Consider the following 15,094-nt stretch of genomic DNA (forward strand, 5'->3'; position numbering starts at 1 on the left):
ATAGCTAGCTGGTCAGAAGCACAGATAACAACCTGGGCTTGAGACTGGCCTCTGGTAGTAGCAGGGGCAGTCTTGTAGGATTGAACCCTTGACCTGTGGAAGCTGATGCTATCTCTGTGCAGACAGTGTCAGAGTTGAGTTGAAGTCTCAGACACCTTGCTGGTGTTTGAGAATTGCTTGTGGGTGTGGGGGAGCTTCCACACACATGTTAGAATTGGGTCCGGGAACACTTTTCAACTTCCCACCCAACACATATTCTCTCTTTGAAAACCCGAATTGACATTATCCTCCCTAACCACACTGTGCATGAGTTCCTCATTAGAATGCCTTTCTTTGAGTCTTAATAGTTCTTCCTTTCAAGATAACCCTTTTAAAATGCTCACGTCCTTATGAAGGGCTATCTATCCTGGGTTCGTCGGGAAGCAAAGCCTGAGGTAAATGCTTCAGTATATCTGCTTTATTAGTAGTGTAATCCCAAAGAGCAGGAGTAAGGGAAAAGGAGAGGGTGGCCAAAGGAGAGCCAAGAGAAGGGCGTGTTTTCAAGCTGGCCACAACTTGTATATTTTATGAGGCCATCTTCTGAGAGGCTATATAACAACTGTATTCAACATTCCTTCTCAGTCTAGAGGAGGAAGAGAGAAGAATATATCTGCGGGCTCCCGTATCTCCTATTGGAGACATTGGGACCACAGGGTATTTATTACTTTCTCCGCTCCTCCATGTTGCACATGCATGAATGCCAGGCAGGCCACGAGGCAATTCTTGTGTCAAGGTCAACAGGGAAGCCCCATGACTAAAGGTAAACGCTGTGTACTAGAGGCGAGGCACTGTGCAGGGTCAGGCCTGGGTGAAGGTTGTTGGGGCTCCCACATAATTGGTCACTGCAGTGAAGACTGGGGCTGAAACAAGTGGCCTTTGGAGAGGTCAAATGTTTCTGGAGATGCCTAAGTGGTTCGGGGACGGTCCTTCATTTCTTTTTTTAAAAATTAAGATTAATGGGGTGACATTGGTTAGTAAAATCAAATAGATTTCAAGTGTACAATTCAATAATATGTCATGTGTGTATTGCATTGTGTGTTGGTCCTTTATTTTATTAGCAGGTCTCGCCCTAGTTACCAGTTAGCATTATAGCAGGTGCCTGCCTGCTGGCAAAGTGCTAAGAGCAGGAGCCTGACTCGGGGTGGAAATGCTGGGGGCAGGGTGGGCTTCAGCCAAGCTCACCTCCCCACCCTCTTAGCCAAGCTGGGGTATGGCTATGATGTGAATTACCCTGAAATCCCAATTTGGGCTACTCACCTTCATCTGGGAGGCAGGCTCCCACGGGGTCTCAGCAAGCGAATATAACCCCAAACAAAGACAGGCAATAAGGGGCTCCTGAGAACCCAGTGTTATTTATGGCCTATTCAAGCTTGGGAAAATCAATAGCTGTTTAGAGAGGGCTTTAGGGAAGAAACTAGTTTCCATTAAGAAAAAAAAAAATAACTTGCTCTCAGGGAGAATGAGAGATTGAGGCAGGATTTCCCCTAGGTTGACGGTGTTTCTATAAACTTTTGATTGACACCGCCAAGAAAGAGGGTCTGGGTATGAGTAGAAATTAATGACTAGATTGATCTCTTAATCTGATTTGCCCTCACCTATTGAAAGATTCCAAATTCAAAAGAGAAAACACATAGTTTTCTAAAACATATTAGTACCTCCTTTCTCAACTGTACTCAGGAAATAAGAAAGGCTTTTAAATCTCCACAGGACACATTTGAAATGCTGCATACTTTTAGTTTGGCAGGGAAAATAAAAACAAGCCTAGATTCCATTTGAAGGTACGGAGTGTTTATCTAATACTTTTCTCCAGGAGCTCCAAGCTCTGCTGGATGTAAACACTTTCTGTTTTCCCCTTCGGGGAAATAGGTGGTCAGCATTACTGGCCCAGTTTGGCGGCCAGAGAAGCAAAGCATGTGATGCGGGGAACGATTGGTCTAAGAGAACACCATGACTGTGTTAGGTATAACTGTTCTTCATTTTCTGTCTTCTTGATTAAATTGCTGTTTCAGGTACCAACACTGTAAAGGGGGAGGAAGAGGAGCACCATAGATCACAGTGGGTCATTCCTTCAGGGTCTGGATATCTACATTTTTTGTTTCCTTTGTCCCTCACCCTGCGAGACTAAAGTTTAGCACTTAATCTGTGACTGACAAGCCAACACTCCACTAACCCAGCAAAGGCTCTCTTAGGCCTTCCACTAAATTGTTCAGAATCAGTGTACTGGCATTCGTCCCAGTGACCTAGTGTGGCTTCTGTCCTGACCTAATGATACTTGGGTTCAATACCCCTTTGTTAAGGACCTTCTATGTACTTCCTAAGCAGAGGCCTGAGTGGCCACATGAGGCTACACTTGGCAAAGATGAAAAGGAGGACCATTCGGTGCTGACTCCAGGGACCATCCCCCTGGGGTGTGGCAGGCCTTCAGGGCCTGTGGCATTCTGTTACCAGCAGCCTGTGCAGAGGGGAAAGCAGCATAGTACTGTGAATAGCTGTTCCCACTTTGGTTCAAACCCCAGCGCTCTTGAAGAAGTAAATTGTTTAACCTTGCTGGACTCGGGCCTCTTCCTCTATAAAATGAAGGTAAAGATCTCTACCTCAGAGTGAGGGGATTAAATTATATCATCTATGTATATGCCTGGCATACAGGAGACATTCAATAATTCTGGTCATTGTTCTGACTGGTTTAGTTCCAAGTGTCTCTAGGTGAACTTATTTCATCAGATTGGAAGCTGTACTTCCCTGATTCCCTTTGTCACTCCTGTTTAGGCTTGTATCTGTCCAGGAGGTCCACAGGTGGAAAATTACAGACATCCTGGAGCATGCCTTAAAGCACACTCACTGTTCCCACAGGGAAATCAGGAAGCTTCTGGACTGGGGGCCCAGGCTCCCTGTCTGCAGGGTGGGGTGGAATGGTGTTTGAACACACTTGTTTTTCTTTGCGGATTTCTTTGGAAATCTGAAAGGGCAGAGCCTGTCACTAATGAGACAGTGTTTTCCATTTCTGTCTTCCCCATCAGATGGTGGTATTTGTCTATTAGGCTTGTGGGTAAGGGAAGAGGATCAGATCTCCAGGGACTCAGGATTTGCTCCCTGATTTCCTAACTGGCTAGGAAAAATTCCTTTATGAAAAAAAAAAAATTGTCAGGAGAAGGAGAACCAACATGGTTCCTGGAAAAGTTGCATGGCTTCCCTCCCTCCGGTTTCCATTCCTTCCCACTGCTCCTGCAGCTGCTGTTCGGATGCTAGCACAGCTGACCTTAACACTGACAGACAAGCTCCACCTCCTCTCCCACAGCTGATTCCCATGGGGTTGCTATAACTGAAAGGTACTGCATTATGCCACTTGTGTCCTTGCATGGGTCACACTTAGCTCTATGGGTGGGCAAAACACATACTATAAATGCATGTAATTTGTGCAGGAGAAGGTGTCTTCCACTGGCATTATGGAGGTTATCTATGGGCTTTTTGTTTCTTCAGAGGCTATGTGATATACTGAGTGCCTTCTTCTTATAAGATAGATCATGTCCCCGCCCTCAAATTCATATTTTGAAGTCCTAACCCCCAGTACTTCTAAATGTGACTATATTTGGAGATAAGATCTTTAAAGAGGTTATTAAGGTAAAAAAGGTCATATGGATGGGTCCTAATCCAATATGACTGATATCTTTATAAGAAGATGAAATTTGGACACAGAATGACCACGTGAAGATACAGGGAGAAGATGGCCATCTACAAGCCAAGAAGAGAGGTCTCGGCATTAAACCAAACTTGCTGACACTTTCATCTTGGATTTCTAGCTTCCAGAACTGTGAGAAAATAAATTTCTGTTGTTCAAGCCCCCACCTCTCATCCCCCCGACCCCCCAGTCTGTGGGACTTTGTTATAATAGCACTAGCAAACTAAAGTACTTCCTATTTATGTACTGTCAAGTTTTGTGATCTGTCGTTTTTAATTTGGAATCTCTCTTTTTTTCTTCATTTTGAGATATATATTCACAGGATGCTTGTTTTGTTGATGAGTGAAGTTTACAAGAAGCCATATCATGAAGTTCTTGACAGGTTTAGAAAAAGACAAAATGCAAGCCCATGCTCCCCAGTGTTGGTACATTTGCACTGCAGATCCTAAACTGTAGAGATGATCGGAGAAGATGAATCTATTTGTTTCAACATGATAGTTGTGAGTTTGAGATTTGTCCTGCCAAGCAGTGCCAGGAAAAATGAGCTATTATGATAGAAAGTTCTTTATTTTAAAAATTGATTTATAAACATCATTTGAAGACTTGATATTTGCCTCACAGAAAAGTCTTTCTTTTTATTCAATAAGAAATATGTTTCTGCCAGTTATAATTCTAGTTAACCTAATACAGTATGTTCTGGGCTTCAATTTTCCTTCAGTTGTTAATAATTCAATAAACCTTTATTACATCAGCAGTTTTTTCTGGAGCCAGGAGATTCTAGATTTTTTTTTAATAATAACTTTCTTTTGAATAGCATCTTCAAAGAAGTCTCATAACAACCCCATAAGGCCTTACATGTATCATTTCTAATAACCAACACTTGTGTAGTATTTTATTTTCTACAAAACACTTCATATACAATGTCTTATTTAATTGCCAGTGAAGTTAAATGAAGAGAAGGTGAATGAATTAGTCGAAGTTACATAGCAATTTTTAACACCAAGCTAGGATTAAAACCCAAGTCAAAGCTTTTTTTTATGACATCATCTTTTTTCTTCACAAATAGGCTTAGAGTTTTGGCCTCTGATGATCTAAAAGTCCTGTAACTAATTTCTCCCATTCTTTCAAGCTCGGTTCAGATGCCACTTTTGCGTAGACTCCCTCAGATACCACACGGAACTAATTGCTCCTTCATTTGTAGCTCCAAGCTTGGGCCCTTCCTCAGAGCTCTCACCTCCTCTCACCTATATTTTGGCTATCCACGTACCCATCTTATCCCAATAGATTGAGCTCTGTGAAGCTGAGAGGAGGATTTAGTCCACCCATCCCAATGCTCAAACAACAGTGCTAGATGTATGTTTAGGGTGTGAAGCTGAATTGAATTCAAGTGACCCAAATGTCAGGTTCAGAGTTATTCCTTGGCCAAATGGGAGTTCGTTGCTTCTGGGAGTTAATGGGAACATAGGAGCCTCATTGACAGAATTGGGTTCAATTTTCCTGATATTAGGGTGCCTAATTTAAACCACCCCACACCTAAACTAATGCTATCTTTCTGCTGCTCCCCAGCTGCATCTTTACTTTGGTTTCTCAGTTCTTTTGTTTTTTCCTTGTGTAGATTTCAATGGTTCTAACTACCCATCCATGAACCTGGCGTGTACTCCCGAATCAAAATGCCCTTCAAGCTGTAGACCCATTGACATTCAAATTCCAACCTGGGGCCATTGAGGAGCCAGAGGCAGCGAATGTTTGACTGGGCTGGGGCCTGTCAGTGAAGCTTACTACTCTATTACTATCTCAGAAGTGTTACTACTGATAGGATGCTCTGTAGAAAATTTTCAGTGCATAATTTTTCAGTATGGTGGAAACTCACAATTATCAATTTCAGCTGCTAAATATTGTTCATCCATATGAGTGTTTTCCATTACTGGGTTTTCTGTAGTCTCTGGGTTCTCTAAAGGTGTTAGATAAACAGTGATAACAGAACATGCTCTAAAATCCAGAATATTGCCTCTCCCAGGATCCAGTCCCCAACCCAGAACTGACTCTCTGAATCCCTCTCCTCACCCACACTCCAGACTCTCAATAGCTTCTTTGTTTGAGGGAAGGTTTTCTTTAAAATTGCAAGTTGAGCTGCTAGTTCCTAACACACAGGCAGATATAAGGCTGCACACAATTCTTCCTGGGCAATTCGCTCAGAGCAAAGAGTGATCTTTTTTGAGGCTCAAGAATATCAATATGCAGCTGCTTTGCTAAAATGCTTCCCGTCTCTCACAGTCAGAGAAATCTGCTTGCCTTGAGCTAGCCTCCAGTTTCTTGTTAAGAGCTAATTTTAGAGCTAATTTGGGTTCTATTAGTATATGGTTCTGTTGCAAATCTGACATTAACATTGGCAGCTTGATGAGAAAAAAAGGGAGGAAAAGCCTTTTACCCTAACTGCAGCAATGCAGGCACATATGGTGTCACTTTTTAAGGAACAGATTTTTGTCTTTCATGCCATTTCAGAGCTGTTTCCCTCTGAAATTTCCAGCTTTAATTTAATGCAGAACATGCCTGGATGTCACTGCAGAGAGCTGGCAGATCTCACAAATTTGCAAAAACAGTGTTCGTTTGCACAGTATAATGCCCCCAAGTCCACGTTCATGGCCAGGGACTCAGTCATCAGCAAGTGCGGGGCTCTTTGCGCGAGGGTCACAGAGCCTCCTACTCTGTGAGTCGGTGCTACCCGGAGTCCCAGACTGGGGTGGCTAAGGAGGGAGAGTTCCAAAATCTTCCTATCGCTCTGCCTCTGCCCTTAGAATGAGAGCCACTTAATGATTCTGTTTCTAAGGTTGGAGCTCTGCTTCCACAAACCTTAGTGAGAGGAGATGAAAGCATTGCCATTTCATCCCATGGCCAGTTGACACTTCCTCTGCTACCCAAGTGTTTGGACCTATATGGCTTTAACTGAGATCCCTGAGTCCAACTGCGGCAGTGGCAGAGAGGACATGAGACCTGCTCGCTAATATGAACAATGCTCATAGGTGGCTGGATGACCTTGTTCTCTGAGCCTCTATTGTCTCATTTGTAAAATGAGGGAAATCTAAGATTCTCTGATATTGAAGCTCAATAACCTGTAATAGTGACTTGCGTTCATCTAAATTTTTACATTTTTCTGAGAACTTTTGTGTGTGTTATTCCCATGATTATCACAACATCCTGTGGGGCAGGTGTTCCTGTCTTATACTTGGGAAATTGTGACTCAGAGAGGTGAGGATATTTTCCCAAGGTCACACAGCTGGAAGAGGGAGAGCTGGGACTTGATCCCAGTTGGCCTCACTCCCAGATCAGGACTCTCAGAAGTCAACAGACTGAATCGTAAACTAAGGTTTGAACACTGCATCACATCACCAAGGGCCATCTTAGAAATAGTCATGCCCAACGGACCTACACTGTTCAAATTTTCCAATGTGAGCATAGGAGTTTATATTCTTGCTTTGGGACATGCAGTATCATAAATGAGCACCCAGAAGGGGTTGAAATGTAGTGGGAAAAGAACTGGAACTGGTTCTAGTTTTGGCTCTGTCTTAAGTTTCTGTGTGACCTTGAATGAGTACCATGGGCCTCTCTGAGCCTCAGTTCCTAAATAAGGCAGGAGGATAAACTGCTTTCCAAAATTACTTCCCTTTGGATGGGTCTATGGTTCTATGGCAATAGGTCCAATGCCAAAACCAAAGAACCTTTGGTCAGGGGGCACCCTTCATGTTCAAGACATTTAAACTGAAAAAACAAAATGCTCCAGGAAGTTAAAAAGTGCAGCTGAGATAAAGACCAACGAAAGCAGTTTACTTCTGTAAGTGACTAGGCAAATGCTAAAACAGGGGTCACACTTATACCCTACAGGAGCCAGGCAAGTTAATAACTAGAGAGACAGGCACAATATGGGACAATAGGGAGTGGTGGGGACTACAGTAATTTGGCAAGCACTGCCTGACTGTAGGAGAGAGTGACCACTACTTCAGTTAAATGTTGCCAGGCAAAAGTGCACAATTTTCCAACTTTTGAAAAGGATTGGAAATCTGAATATTCATGTGAAATATCCTAATTTTTACACATTAGAAACAAATCAAAAGACTTAAAAGCCCTTTCATGCTAAATAAAATGTGTCTGTTAGCCATCGGCTGCCCAAGAGCCCCAGTTTGCAAATTCCATGCTAAGTTAATGCTGAATTGGCTTGTGTCTGTCTTCACCTAGAACAATTCCAGAGGGCCTGTTTCCTGGCCTTACTTGGGAGCATGCTGCAGTAGTGACCTCCCTGTATCATTTCAAGTCAACAATGCTTTGCATGACACAAATCCCATTTTCCTGTCCATGGCCTTTGACATGGGACCTCTGACAGGCATCGGCCTACACACCTGGTTCCCACTCTGCCTGCCTGAAAATAACATTCTCCAGAGAGACAAACAGTGGGAGGGGAAAAAGTGATTTAGCCTTGCTAGTAGGGTAAAACAGAGGAGATTATTTTTTATCTTTATTACTACTTTATTAGATCATGTAATCATTTTTATTGTTAATTTAGGTACAAATTAATTGCCATACAAATGAACGAAAACACAGATGAATGCTCTCACCATTACTTGAAACTTAAATGGCAATTACTCGGTTTGTAATCCAATATAGCAAATATTACCGCAGCTGTACTGCGTTTTCTGGCCCAATTCACTGCTAATGGGAAAAGTGGATGTCCCTGGAGATTCCTTAACACCTGCGCGAACCTGGGAGGAAGGTGTTGTCGACCACAGTCTCCGAGTCTGCCTGTCTCCTCTTTCCAAGTGTAACTAAGTAAAGATTTTAGAGGATTTGACAGTATTTTCATGTCCTGTATTTTTCTTCTAAAGGATTTCTTATCACATCTTGTGATTCTTTGCTTATTTTTCTTTTCAGAGCCACATGTAAAATGGCAGTCCTGGAAAGCACGTTAGAAAGACTCCTGTCTGGGCAGCACCCACAATCTCTACCCTGGGTGTGAGAGTCCTGCGACACACACTCGCAGTCCCAGTACTGGCCCCATGAAGGTCCTGATCACACTGGGCTAGAACTGTGCAGTTATTTGGCCGAGTCTCCCCCGAATGGACTTAAAGTATCTTGAAAGCAGGGACAGCATTTTATCCATTGTAGTGCCTCTGCCAGGGCATGGCACCGAGTGTTGGCATGGGCAGCGATGCTCAGAAACAAACAAAAAGGCTCACTGAACCTCTCACTTTATCTGTCTGTAGCACCTCCTCAGCGTACTCAGTGTATCCTCTCTACACGGATACCACACAAATAATTTCCTCCTTTGCGACATAGACTTTTATAATTTCCTGCCTAATTTTGTCATCTTCCATGTAACAGTGAAAGTAAAAATATCCATCTAGATATATCTCCATGATTTCCATTTGCCAAATCAATCCCATCTCCCCCAAAACGTAGTTACTTTTTGATCAACTAAAAAGATATTATATAAATAATGGAATTTCACTGTATAAAACAATTTTTTTTTTAATGACAGAAAGTCCCTTAGTGGATAGCAGACAATATCAGACTCTAGATTAAATATAACAAATATTCTTTCTTGCCCTTGAGATAGTTACACTGGAAACTGCTTTGAAGTTCTTATGATTTTAGATTTTCATCATAAAGAACTGAAGGTAAAGAGTTCCATTACTAGTTTTCTCTAAACACTAGCCATTTGAGTGCCTGTAAAGAATTCAGAGAATTTTTGAGTCGCTTGCAGGAAAGTTTCTTGGTCTGCATATTTTACATTCCAATAGAAGAGCTCTTAACTTTTCCTCAAAAGTGGTTTAAAGCATCAATTGTAAGCCAATTATAATGACTTTTTGTACTTGTTCTTGATTTTCTTATAGAGGTTAGTTGCATGAGTTTGTATTCAATGGATTTTTTTCTGTTTTCAAGTCTATACTCTGTACAGAGCCTAGTACAGTGCCTTACAGTTGATCGATGTTTGTTGAATAACTACATGAATGGATGAATAAATAGATGGATGTCTCTTGAACAAAAATAACAAAACAGTCATTTCTCCTAGAGAGTTCTTTGAGTGATGCTGACAGAACTCATAGATTTAGACTAATAGAATGTCAAAGATAAAATTACATAGAAATATCTAATCTGGTTCAGCTTTTTTTTTTTTTTTTTTTTTTTTACTTTTCAGATTTATAAGGTGTCAGAGATCCCCAAGATCACTTGGAATCCTCAAGGGGAATTTCAGGAAGTTGTACCAAATATGAACCCTATAAGCATGGATAACCATGGCAACAGAATGTGATTTTCTTCATTACTTTCTGTTTTCTTTACTTTTGTGCACCTTTGTGCAATCCTCATAAACTAACTAGAATTTAAAAGTATGTGAAATGACTAGTTTGTCGAAGTTCTTAAATGCTTTTTGGATCTCTTTCTCCACTAGTTATATGGAGTGAATTTGATATTTGATGGGTCAGAGACCTCCAGAAGGGTCAGCTACCAAAAGCAGGGAGAGTAGAAAGAGCTATGGGCCCCAAGTCAGAGGACAGCTAGGGCCTAGGCCTCAGCTCTGGGACTGTAGATCCTGAGATGAATCAGGTCCTCACACCCTGCCCTCCTTCATCAAATAGATGTGATTGCCTGTGTTCTACCTTCCTCACTGTGGTTGGAAGAACCAATGAGATAATGGATGTGAAAACATTTTAGAAATTGTAAAGCATGCAAATTCAATGAGTTAAGACTGTTCCCCACAGTCTGTTCCTAGAGACAGAGCAAGCAAGCAGATTTCATGGCACTGGGGAGAAGGGGGGGAGGTTAAAGGGCAACCTGGGGTTCTGTGTGTCTCCCTACTCAAGAACTAAGAAATATGGAAAATTAATCTTCTGAGAGTCAAACCATAGTTTCCAAATTTTTTTCAGTATAAGTCCTTCTTTCTATCATCAAAATATTTCCAGACTCACTCCCATATGATAATATTTATACTTTTAGTATTCATCGATTGCGAAAATGACTATTGACAAAGCTATTATGAATTATGATCACTTTTTAAATTGTACATATTTTATTAATTGCTACATCATAGGAATACTTTTGACAAATACTTATTCAACCTCCAGGCACTCACAGATTAGCTGGCTTCTCAAATAATTCCTTCTTTGTTCAGGGAGATCCTTCATTAAACTGTAAAACATAAACATAATAAATAGGTCACAGCCAAGTAATGCAATCATCTTAAGTGGACTCTGGCCCCAGGTTGAAGTCAGACTCTACTGATGTCATCAACACATCCAAAGAAACAAGGTACTGGTCACAAGAACACTTTGTTGCCAGTGGAAGCCAGAAGAGGTAGCCCTACCAGGTGAGCAATGGCAGCGCCTACCCAGTCCTGCTCAAGGAAGATGTGGACTGACCAACGGACTCAGTCTCTAGTCCTCATGGAACAACTAACCTTTTATGTTCCACTCTAGGCTAAACTGAGTATCCTTGTTGTCAGCAGAGAGTGGCCAGACATCCTGATCATTGTATTTCATTGCAGATGGATGTTCTGGCTTTAGATTATATTGTTGTAGTCGCCAGCCCCCAAAAGACACACGGACCACCAGAACTCAGTGAGTTATAGGAAACACACTCTTTATTCAGCCAGCTGGGTCTGCCAGGGGTACACAGACCCCAAATTAAGCAGCCCCAAAATGTAGAGGTACCAAGTTTTTAAGCCCAAAATCCCACTTCTCATTCTATCTAAACACAAAGGTCTATTTTTCTTTTGTTCACAACCCATAGGTCGGTTGTGCAAGTAAAAGTACAGAAGCAGAAAGCTTATTGTTAGAATGTTATGTTCCTATGGGTAACAGCCTATGTTCCCATGGCGATAGCCATGTCCCCATGGGCGATAGCCAAGCAGTAATTTCCTGTAAGTAATAAATTTCTAGCAGTCATTTTTCAGCCACCATAATATAACCATCCTAAGAGCCTGGGCAACACGAGACCAGCCCCAAGTGATAGCTGACAGTGCGGACCTCAGATCTTGTCCCTGAGGCCTGTGAGTAGCTTGGGGCAGCCACCCTAGTGTCCCTTACTAGGAGAATATCTTCTTTTTCTATCACCAGGAGCTGTGATTTCTCATCCTCAGTATTATTGACATTTTGGGTCTGATACTTTGTCACCGAGGGCTGTTTTGTGCTTGGCTTCTTCCTTCTAGATGTCATTAGTACCCAACCCCACCCTCACCCCCCAGTTATGACAACTAAAGATGTCTGCAGCTATTATCGAATATTCTCTGGGGAAATGTCCTCCTTTCCCCAATTGAGAACCAGTAGCATGAATCGTTTGAGTCAAATGTCTGCAGAATGCAACCATATGAGGTTCTCAAAGACCAACTCCTTCCTGAACGCACAAGACATTCAATTTATATACAGTGTTTACTTTTTCAAAGAGATGCTAGAACTCTTGAGAAATCAATTTCAAGGAGCTTGTAGTTAATTTAGAAATACAGTTGGCCTCTATTTCACTATAATGCAAAGGAAATAGGGATTCTGGCAGCTGAGTAAACCAAAACTTTCCTTTGATGACCTGGTGATTCAAGGGTCATCCTTCTGAACACCAACTGTTCCTACTGTAAAAAATGTAATAGGATGGGTTGCTCTGGCCGAGGGGAGTGTGTGTGTGTTGGGGGCGGGGGGTCCCCGGAAGCTCTTGATGTTTTGTTGTTTTAAAAAGTTAAGCCTCAATTTGTTTTTGATTATTATTTACCTCTTCTTCCTAAAATTAGTACAAAAAGATTTTCTAGTTACCTGAGAAATTCAATTAGTTTTGTGTTGATAAATTGAGGATTTTTGTTAAAATGGTCACTGCTTTTTGTAATTAATTCTTCCACTGGAAATCCCTTCATTTGAAGAGAACATTCCCAGCACAGTCAAAGCCCTCAGCAGTGTAGAGTTCATCAGAGCTCTTACTTCCAGGGAAATTTCCACTCCTGGTTCTGTTCAGGAGTGAGGTTTTCCCTCTTGGCCTCATCCCTGCTCCTGGTTCCCAAAGACACCATTCGCTGTTCCAGGCCTTTGGGGGTCCACACTGAGCCTCATACACAGTGCCCTCCCATCCGCTCCCTTCTTACTGCGCCTGCTCCCCTTCACTTCAAGGACTAAGGTGCTTTCACCCCTCTTGTCCGGGCCCAGCTGCCTCTGTCTGCTTCCCCAAGCCCAGTTTTTTCTCGTCTTTGGGAGGGGAAAATCTGGTTTTGCGAGCACACTCTGAGCCTGTGTGTCTGAGCCCTCTGCGGTTTCTGTGGATATGTGTTTCTGGTCAGTGTGGACTGGGGTGCCCTTGGGTACCAGTGAGATGGCAGAGTGAAGGGGAAACACATAGATTAACTCTTGCAGATGTTACTCTGTGTCTTACCAACTATATGAGACAGAAATGAAGACAGAAAGGGATATTAAAGAGAGCCTCTTTTGGGGCCAGCTAAGCAGAGAAGTGGTTGTCAGGCCCCAAAAGCAGGCAGGCTGGCCCCTACTCAAGGAGACCCCTCTGAAGAGAAAAGGGGAACTCAGTGTAATGGCAGCTCCTCTCTTCCTCACCAAGGCTTCCATGGAGAGGAGGGGGAACTGAGTCTTACTGTGGGGAAGAAGGCGATATAAAAGCCTGACTTTGAAGTGCCGTTCCTTTTTTTCCCAGCAGGGTGGGCTGGGTGCTGACACAGACACCCAGCAGCTGCCGCTTGCTCTTAGGGTGATGCAGGAGAGGCACGGCCTTTGTGCAGAATAGCCCCGTCCGGTCCGGAGCACCTGACACTGCAAGTGAAGCACCCATGGTATTCCAGTCTCCACCCAGCTGCTCTGCTGGGTGCCTTTGGAAGGGCACAGACTGCACAGCCTTTCCTGCTGCGGCCCTTCCTTCAACGGTACTGCTTTCTCTCAATGAGAGGTAAGGGGACCTAACTGATTAAGCCTACCGGGTACCAGATGCTTTAATACTTTATTAATCTCATTGAATCACCTCAACAGTCACGTGAAGTAGGTATTTTTATCTCCATGTTACAGATGAGGCAACCAAGGTTAAGCAACTTACCCAGAGTCAGCTACCCAGGAAAACTTTGTGAGCCTTTACAAGAGGGACTGATCTGGAGGCTTGGAATGGTTCCCCTCCTGGTTCACACTGATGCTGTCCCTGAAAAGTTGTGGATGAGCAGTGGCCCAAGCAATGAAAGAATTAGAATCACTGCTGAGGACAGGAGGGATTTCACCAGCCTCTTCAGGCAGGAATGAAGGAAAGGGCTTTGTCTGGGGAGGTCTGCTACAGTGATTATCAAAGTGAGAAAGGACAAGCCACATAGTGTCGCCTGAGTAAAATCACCATTCCCTTCAGAAATGCAATTTTTTTGAGATTAAAAAAATCATGTCTGCTTTCTCATCTATAATTTAATTACTTACTACCTTGTCTATTTCCCAGCTGGCATTTGCGGCAATAAAATAGCTTGACGGCCAGTCAGGGGCGTGGTCAGGGGTATGGTAGAGGTTGGAGAGAAACTGGAGAATTCAGTGTCCTCCTCTGAATCTAATCTGGGGTCGAAAGAAACCCCAAGGTGGCAGCAGCTGGAAAGAAAAGACTATGCTCCCTGGGGCCGTAGGAAGAAAGTGGTAGGGACCTACAGAGGGTCCGTGCAGGGAGCCAGTTAACTTCGAGAAGCCGTGTGCGCTCCTCCGGCCACAGGCCTGCAGTGCTGAGTGTGAAGAGCTGTGCTGAGCCCCACATCCGGTCGGAAGTACAAGTCTGGAGCTCCTGGCTGGGGATGCTGCAGCTGTTCTGGAGATCTGCACAATTAGAATTCTCCTAGCGCTCAGTGCCCACAGGAATCCAGTCACATGGTAGACGTGGTGCCTGGAGCTGAGGTCAATGAGAGCTCAGTCTGAGAGAAAAAGCGTTCCTTCCCTCTGAGGCATATCCTGCTTCAGTTTTGCGCTGCTGGGCTTTGTTCACAGTAAACCTAACCACTTGCAGGAGAAGGATCCTGCAAATGACCTAGGCTGTGGACAAAGGAAGCTCTATTGATACCTCCTCCTCCCTCGATTCATTTTCCTCTCTACCACAATGCTGATTTCTCTCCATGCGCGCTAGGGTCTGGTTCCTGGATTACTTCAGGGCGACAGCTTTAGAGAGATCATGTCTTTCCTATCCTGCTCCCCTTGCCAAAATATGTCAATAATTAAAAAGGCAAAACCTTTCATTAGAATTTCCTGAATCAAAACCAGGGCTTTATTATTTCTGAGTTTGGGAGGTTGAAGAATTACCAGATTTTCCTCTTTTCTACTTCCTCCGAGTTGCTTGATGGGAATGCATTTCCTTGTCACTTATGCTCACATCCGTGATATAAATCTAGATACTCTT

The sequence above is a fragment of the Rousettus aegyptiacus genome, unplaced genomic scaffold, assembly GCF_014176215.1.
Source record: "Rousettus aegyptiacus isolate mRouAeg1 unplaced genomic scaffold, mRouAeg1.p scaffold_m13_p_4, whole genome shotgun sequence".
Taxonomy (NCBI): Eukaryota; Metazoa; Chordata; class Mammalia; order Chiroptera; family Pteropodidae; genus Rousettus; species Rousettus aegyptiacus.